Source organism: Mytilus californianus, unplaced genomic scaffold (genome assembly GCF_021869535.1).
Source record: "Mytilus californianus isolate M0D057914Y unplaced genomic scaffold, xbMytCali1.0.p SCAF_5, whole genome shotgun sequence".
Classification (NCBI taxonomy): Eukaryota; Metazoa; Mollusca; class Bivalvia; order Mytilida; family Mytilidae; genus Mytilus; species Mytilus californianus.
The window spans coordinates 28676862-28685388 of record NW_026262701.1 but is presented as its reverse complement, the minus strand read 5'-3'; the positions used below and the strand labels follow the sequence as shown (position 1 = coordinate 28685388).

Here is an 8527-nt window from a genome sequence, read left to right as displayed (position 1 = left end):
TTTTGCATTTGTTATTTAAATCTAGGACACGGCAGTAAGAGCTTGACATGTGATTTTGAAGCATGATGAGGTACTCTGACATCTAGTTGTTTTTCTAATCTTTTTCTTTCTTTTTGAGGGACTGTCCTTTCATAAACTTCGAAATTTTCGAAATAATAAGGATAACCCGAGAAATAGATAACCTTTGCCGTATTTGGGAAAACCATTCGGAATTTTGGGTCCTCAATGCTCCTAAACTTTGTTCTACATTTGGCCTTTTTTTACTTTTTTGATTCAAGCGTCACTGATAAGTCTTTTGTAGTCGAAACGCGCGTCTGGCGTACAAAACTTTAATCCTGGCCACGTGTCCATGATGAGTTTATTGTTTTTTACCAAATATCTATACTATTAAACGAGAAGACCTCATTTTGTGTGTCGCTTCTCTTCCTTTCCCAATAAATTAATCATCATGCCTCTGTGTCCTATAGGTACCATGCATAGTCGCATTTCTCATCCATTCTTATGATTATTCAGTTTGGGTTATTTTGGGAGAAAAACGAAGAAAAATGCGTCCGGATATTGTTTCCGTCATCAGACCGACTTTTAAGTCATACCCAAGACTTTCGATTTTAAACTTTAAAAGAGGGGGTAAAGGGTTTTTCTTTCGCGCAACGTGTTTTGCCACTTTTTATTTCACGTGCAGCCGTGAAAAAGGTTCGCTATTCACCGTGTTTCTTGAAATCGATAAAAAGATCAACGTGCAAGGCATTTTTAATTGTGCGTTCATCGTCAAATGACAATTTTATTTCGCGTTCTTCCGTGCAGATACCCCCCTTTACTTTTACTCGGGGACAGGACAATTATTTTCGCGTTATTCTGCATGTATACTATGATTATAATCCTATGATATATAAAGACTCTCTATATAATATAGCAGTGATCGCCGTGGTGAAGAAACTTAAAATTGATAGTTAATAGCAAATACATTTTATTTATATTATATGTAGATCTATGTTCATAGTATATAGAAACGCAAAAATAATGGAATTTAACAGAGAGCAAAAAAATAACGGACTTTGGAAAAAAGGGAGAGGGCTAAAAATAATTGTCCTGTCTCCAAGTGCCTATGACTCAGTTTGATACCTTTTCTGAAATTCTCGAGACATAAATTCTTTTACAAAAATTCATCCTATACCAGTTTACATACTTTCAACCAAGCTCTAAATACTCGCGATTTCGCGGGTGTGTTCTAGTAAACTTTTTATATAAACTAGTTCTTTTGAGTGCATGTTCGGGTATTCACAAGACTTATGAAAACAAGATATTTTTCAAAACTAAGTTTTTCTGTCGAATTTTTTAATTGATTTAAGTTACTTCAGGAAATCCTTAAAATTTGAAATGTTTTATCTGACCATAATAATTGTCAGTATATAAGAGGTCCTAATAAATCTGGTGTGTTACTCTTAAGAACAAAATACGAAATCTTCTTATAATTTGTGTCACAGAGTTACACTTCACATGGAAATTGGACTTTAAATTTCTCTATACCACCTCTTTGACGAGGACAAACAGATTCAATGAGTATCAGAATAATTTAAAACATGAAGGAAACAAAATATGAAGATATGAAAGATAAAATAAACGCATCCAAATTATATAGCAAACTGAGTGATGTCTTGATTGGTCTGTGTAATTTGCTTTAGACATCCGGTTTGCAAAAAAATGAGAATTGCAACAGGATTAAGTCTTTGTACATAAAACACGGAGAAAAATGATATACACTCACAAGTAATGAATAAAATAGGCAAGCCATAAAAGGTAATTTCAAATGGTAGCTGTATACAATTTTCTATTTACAACTAAAATCCAACAGTGATTTTAATTGACTTGTGCAAGAATCTACACACAATAACATATTTTCAATAAAGGTGTTTTAATATCTTCATTACCGCATTCTATTAACAGTCAATTAATTATTTCAAATCCGGCAAAAGCAAAAATAAATTCAGCAAAAAGTATTTGGTGACAAGTCAGCGGTCTCGGGTTCACGTTTTGCTTTTCTTTTTTTAAAGAAAGCAACTTGTTTTACAATAAGTATACCTACATATATCTATCATTGTTACGCTGTTTCATGGGGAGATAAATAGTTTTGACAAATATCTTAAACATTTACGACAGTGATTTTAGAGACATATATACACAGTATATATGATCAGTTGGGCTGTGTTGGATGTTGTCTTTCTCTCCCTAGAACTTCCTATATAGCAGACGTTTCAAAGAACAGAAGAGTAAAGAAATATCTAAACATGCTAAAGGGGAATGTAAGAAGAATAAAATAAAAACTACTCTCAGACGATAAAAGCAATTATACATGTATGCTGATATATTTTAAGCAATGTTTAATTTCTATGAATGATTTTAATGGAGATGTTAAGTATACATACTTAATTTAGACAGCAACCCAATTAAACAACAAACAAAACAATTTACTTCTAAATTTCAATCTACAGTCTTCTTCAATGGACATGTCATTACAATATTTTAAGTTTTTTATCCTCCCAAGTCTAGCTATAATATATAGAATAGTTGTTAATACATGTAAAAAATAATCTTATAGCAAAAAATGAATTCAGATATTACTTAAAACAATGAGCAGTGTCAGGAACAAACTTCTAATATTTTTTTGGGAGGTTTATTGACTACTTATACTATACATGCTATATGAGAGAACAAGAAATAAAAGAAAATTATAAATTTAAAAGACGAAAATACTGTTGACATTTTAAAAGATTATTCTTAATTGTATGTTTTCTACAAGAATTGTAAAACAAGTATAAACTTACATAAGTTCTATGACCATAAAACAAAAAGGCATTTATATGTCAACATACGAACTGTCTCCCACAAAAGATTATGTTAATCCAGTATGTCAAGCTTTTAAGGGTAAGTATGATAAAGGCCTTATTCGTCACCAAACATTGAATGGTATAGTAAATCAATATGAAGACATTTACAAGTGAAATAATAACAAACCATACAGTATCAAATTGTATGCTTAATAAAGTTTTTGATTCTGTTATGTTGATGACCTCATAGTGAAATCTAAAATAGCATTGCAGAACTTATCACCTACTTTATAACCAATGACACTATTATAATTTGAAAAAGAATGGCGAAACTACTATGTTTTGAATTTCAGACGCTTAAAATAGGTCTTATATAAGAAATTACCCTTCTTATTTTTTTTTCTCAAAAAGTATATTCAAGAAGTCCAATAAAACCAAATAATCTGAAAAAAGAAACATTTAATTGTAAGGATAACCACTCGCTTTCAATTGTTAATACATTCCCCTAATACATTCCCCATAAAAAAGGAATTGGTAAATTAAATTTTTTTGTAATCCACTACAATTTATATACAAGGCTGTTCTGAATGAATTAAACTACAAAGCGAAAATATTTTCCACTTTCATCAGCTATGAGACGACTAGCTTTTTTTTAGAAAAGCTATTACTTGTTTTAGATGTAAATATTGATTTTGAGGCTATTTGAATAATAAACCTTGATTCAAAAGTAAACAGGAGAGATGTCGCAATATTCATAACGTAACACATAAAACTATAGAGGTGCAATTAAAAAAATCTGATTTTGCAGTATAGTCACTGATATTTACTAATAAACTCACTAAAGGTACCAGGATTAAGATTTTGTACGCCAGACGTGAGTTTCGTTTACAAAGGACTCATCAGTGTCACTCGAATCAAATGAGTTAAAAAGCCAAATAAAGTATGAAGTTTAAGAGCAGTGAGGACCCAACATTGCGAAAGGTTTTGTCCGATATAGGTAAGGTAATCTTTTCCTTGGGTAGAACATCCTACTTCGAAAAATTAAAGTTTAGTAAACAGTTTATTTATAAAATTTGACCATATCAATAACAATTCATGTCTTCACAGAAGTGCTGACTACCGGACTTAAGTGACTAAAATTAGTTCGCAGTGTGACACACGTGTGGGTTCATAAAACTGATCGTATTAGGATGAACATTTTAATAACGTGTCCTCTACAGTATAAAGCACAACATATCTAAATACTGCATTTGAATTGCAAGATAATACGTTTTGTAATTCATAAGAGTCTAAGGTAAGTCTGTATAATATTTAAAAAAGCATACAGATGTTTTAAGACTGACAATACACAAACGATCTTATTTTTGAAAAATTCATATATAAACGACAAATTTAGAAAGTAGACAGTTAACTTGGTACCGTCGTATGATAAAATTATAATAAATCAAAACTTAAGTTAGTTTTTTCAGACTGTGAAGGAATTTGATTATCACTGCAAGGTCATGTCTCAAATAAAAAAAGCGAGTTTTGATGAACAAATAGCATTAAGGATGTTACACTAACTGTGCATGTTACTAAAACAAAACTCAACAGTGCAGCATGTAGTGGTTCCCTAAAAAACAACAAGATTAAGATTCTAGGAACAATAAATTATGTTTGAAAATTATTCCGGAAAGTTTGACTCTATGAAAGTGGACATTTTTTTATACAAATTTGAGATAAGTAAAGGTGAAATTCAACTGTTTACTCCTTCTGATATTACAAAGTAACTGTTGGTTTTTAACACCACTTTCACATACGCTGTATCATGACGTGCAGTTTTTATTGATAAAGGAAACCGGAGTACCCGAAAAGAACAGTTGACCTTAGCCAAGAGACTGACAATCATAGTCAAATGCTATGAGCGGGATTCAAACCCACAATATTTAGTAACAAGATACTGGTACAAACTTTATGCACAACATGTGTATTTCAAATATTATATTTCTCATCAAAATGGCGCTTAAACTAAAATTTGGAAATCCGAAAATGTAAAACTCAGAAGGTCAATAAAGTCAAAATAACAGAAAAAATAATAATATTAAAACAATACCTGTTCATCCGGAAAAGGGCCTTAGTATTGAACTCACAATATTTAGTAACAAGATACTGGTACAAACTTGTTGCACAACATGTGTATTTCATATATAATATTTCTCACCAAAATGGCGCTAAAACTAAAATTTGGTAATCCAAATCGAAAACTCAGAAGATCAATAAAGTCAAAATAACAGAAATAAAAAAATAATGCTAATACAAGATCTTTTCATCCGGAGGAGGGCTTTAGAGGAGGGCTTTAGAATTCATCATTTTTCTGTAAACGAAAAAAAAAAAAAATCTTTATATATGTTATGTATTATCATCAAATACAACTTACATTTAAATATTAAGAATGAACACAAATGCGGCCACTTCCACTTCAGACGGAAACCGTCTAAAATTAACCGAAATGCTAAAATTACCCGATACATGTGCATGGTATTGTCAAAAACAGCCCATATGTATGTAACAGAAGTATTCTTCTTTCTAATAAATTGCTAAACATTTACATGTTAACAATTTTGTAAAACTGATATATTTTGGGGCCAAAAAAGGGTCTTACTGGACTAACTCCTTGTTATAAATTAGGCCGTTAGTTTTCTCAATTGAATTGTTTCATAATTTTCATGTCGGGGCCTTTTATAGCCGACTATACGTATAGGGTTTTTCTCATTGTTGAAGGCCTTATGGTTGCCTGTAATTGCTTACATCCACTTTATTTGAACTTTGGTGGATAGTTGTTGGAAATCATACATCACCTCCTTATTTTTATACAAATATGGACTTATCACACTTTCATGACGCGCTCAACCTTAGTGACTCAGTACAAGGTCTTTTGGATTGTAAAGGTTGTTTGGGACATTTTGTAAATATTAAATGCTAGCACTACATGGAAAAACAAGTGAATAATCTAGAGAAGGGTGAGAAACCTTAAGACTATTGTATTCCGCAAATAACCCATTATAACATGACACATCTGTTTGATTACATCGAATATCAATTAGAATTGTTATGGTAAATCCATTATTCTTTCAGTATCAATACTTTAGCAGAAACAAATGTAACTTATAAAATGCATTGCACAAATGATCAAGCGTCTCTGTGAATGTTACAAAACGCATATACGTCTTGAAAAATACATAGGCAGAGAGAGTAAAATGAGCCTATCAATGTGCATACAACGCTGCGGCGGTATAGAAAAATGGAAGCTTAGTCTATTCATTAGATAAAAGAAAATACCATGATAAATACATTGGCTATCATTTTTTCAAAATCCAGAATATACTTAAAAGGTTGAATAAAAGAGATATCAGCCAGGTTAAAAAATCCTGCGAAGAATTTTGTTTTGTTAACATTATATTAATACCACAAAGAATTCTTGCACATCTCAGTTTTTATACCTTATATTTCATGATGAAAAAATGGAGGATACCTATAAAAGCAGCATATCCCTTGTAACCACTTTTAAAATATTTTGAAAATAGACTCGTTTCTGGAAAATGCGTGACCAAAATACGTCTTATAGGCTATATGAACAGACAATTATTAACAGATGATTAACAGAGTAAGCATAACAACCAAATCAATAGGAAGTCAACTTAACTGACACATATTATATTTTAGGGATAAAATTAATTGTCAAAATCAGATAAAGGCAACAGACGGAGAAGGAATGAATAGAACTGCAAACACAATAGGGTATATATAGTAATAGACTATTTTCATATTACCGACTTTTGACTCCGGATTATATAATTTGTCGACTGGTTACCTTGGACATCATGGTACCAAGTCAGGTAAGAGCAAGCTAAAGAAGTAAAACCAAGCTTTCAATCGGTACAATTTTTGGGGAAAATTACCTGCTTAACATTTTTTTTTCACAACAAAATCATCGGAAAACAGTAAACTTTCCTCTCAAATTACACCGATTATAAGTTTGATTTTACTTATTTTGGTTGCTCTTACTTGACCGAGTAACATGATGTCCAAGGTAACCAGTCGACAAATTATATAATCCGGAGTCAAAAATCGGTATTATGAAAATAGTCTATTCTGATGTATGAACCAAAAAAAAAAAAGAACAAATTTACACGAAAGTTCTCATATGCAAAATTTATTTCATATCCGTTATTTATTAAAAAAAAAATATTTTATTCTATTTGCAGAAAATGTGGAAAATGTATCTTGTGTGTGTTGTTCTTTTGATGTTCAAATATTCTGTTCTGTCGTACGGATTAACCCAACATTCGGTGTTGGAATTGTTTCCGGAATTCCATGACCTTGAAAATAAAAACAAAGAATCCGTAAATCAGATTCGGTCGTTGCAGTATGAGGTGGCTGGTCTGCGGTCATTGCAGAATGAGGTGGCTCGTCTGCGGTCATTACAGAATGATGTGGATCGACTGCGGTCATTGAAGAATGATGTGGATCGTCTACGAGAAAATAACAGTCGTTCTCAAGATGATTTAGAAAAATCCGTACTGAAATTACTTGATCTTATTAAACTGTTGCACAGAGATATATTTTAAAAATGCTAAGACAAAATATCAAATCTTCACTGGGAGTACCACCGGGTAAATCCATTAAAAACATTTAATTATTGTCAAGTATACTAGAAATTAGATTTTGATTTGAAATAAAATCTATTTAGTTTGTGAGCTATCATAATTAAACTATATATCAAAAGGTATAACAAAATACCGAACTCCAAGGAAAATTCAAAACGGAAAATCCCTTATCAAATGGCAAAATCAAAAGCTCAAACACATCAAATCATTTTGTAGTAAATAGTCAATAGTTTAATATCCAAAAACTTCTTCCTGCACAGTGCTGCAAATAAGGGCATTTTTTTACACAATTCTGTCATACATTTGGCTAGGCAGAATAATCATTTATATCCTGTGGTGGGCAAGATTATTTTTTTTCATTTCCTACTTGGCAAGCATATCCATTTCCAAAATCATCCTACCTACTTACCCGAAAATCAAATGACCATCCACCGAATTCTAGTATTATTAACCTAAGATTTTGTCATCTCAGAAAAGCCTTATTTGACTGCAAGTGATTGTCAAAATTCCAGGATGTCGAAAAAATGTCAATCCTAGAATTAAATTCCGATAAAACCCCTACTTTTAAACCCGAATTTTCACCTTATTTACAACAAAAGTAACACTTGATTTGTCAACATGTATTTGTTCCTAACAGAAGTTCTTCTGGAAACAATGCCATTATACCTGTTCCTGTTGAAACAAATATTCTATACTCTTAATTCTGTAAGGAACAAATTCTGTTATATTTGTCTTCCACATATTTTGGGGACCTCTGTTTGTGTATCGTCTTTAGACAAGTGCATAGTGCATTCCTCTTTATTTTTTTTTATTGCACCTATTGGTTTAAGTACGATTATCTTATTTATATCGAAGCGATTCGATGAAATTTTATAGGAGTTATCTACCTTTACCAAAATAATTTGTCGGTATGTTTTTTAACTCATAAACCTTTAACCGTATAACCCTGGAATCTTTTCATTTGAGGCCCGTAGGTCCTAACTTAACAAATGAAGTCAAGGTCAAAGGTCAAGTTCTCAATTTTGACTTTTCCTTGTTTTTGCATTTTCTCCAACA

General features: G+C 31.5%; 1 long non-coding RNA gene across 1 annotated transcript; it reads left to right on the top strand.

The window, feature by feature from the left end:
* Positions 1-3984: 3984 nt before the first annotated feature.
* On the top strand, positions 3985-7558 carry LOC127701021 (uncharacterized). Its single transcript, XR_007981799.1, has 2 exons — positions 3985-4119; positions 7070-7558. It is a non-coding gene; the product is annotated as an uncharacterized LOC127701021 (long non-coding RNA).
* Positions 7559-8527: the final 969 nt, after the last annotated feature.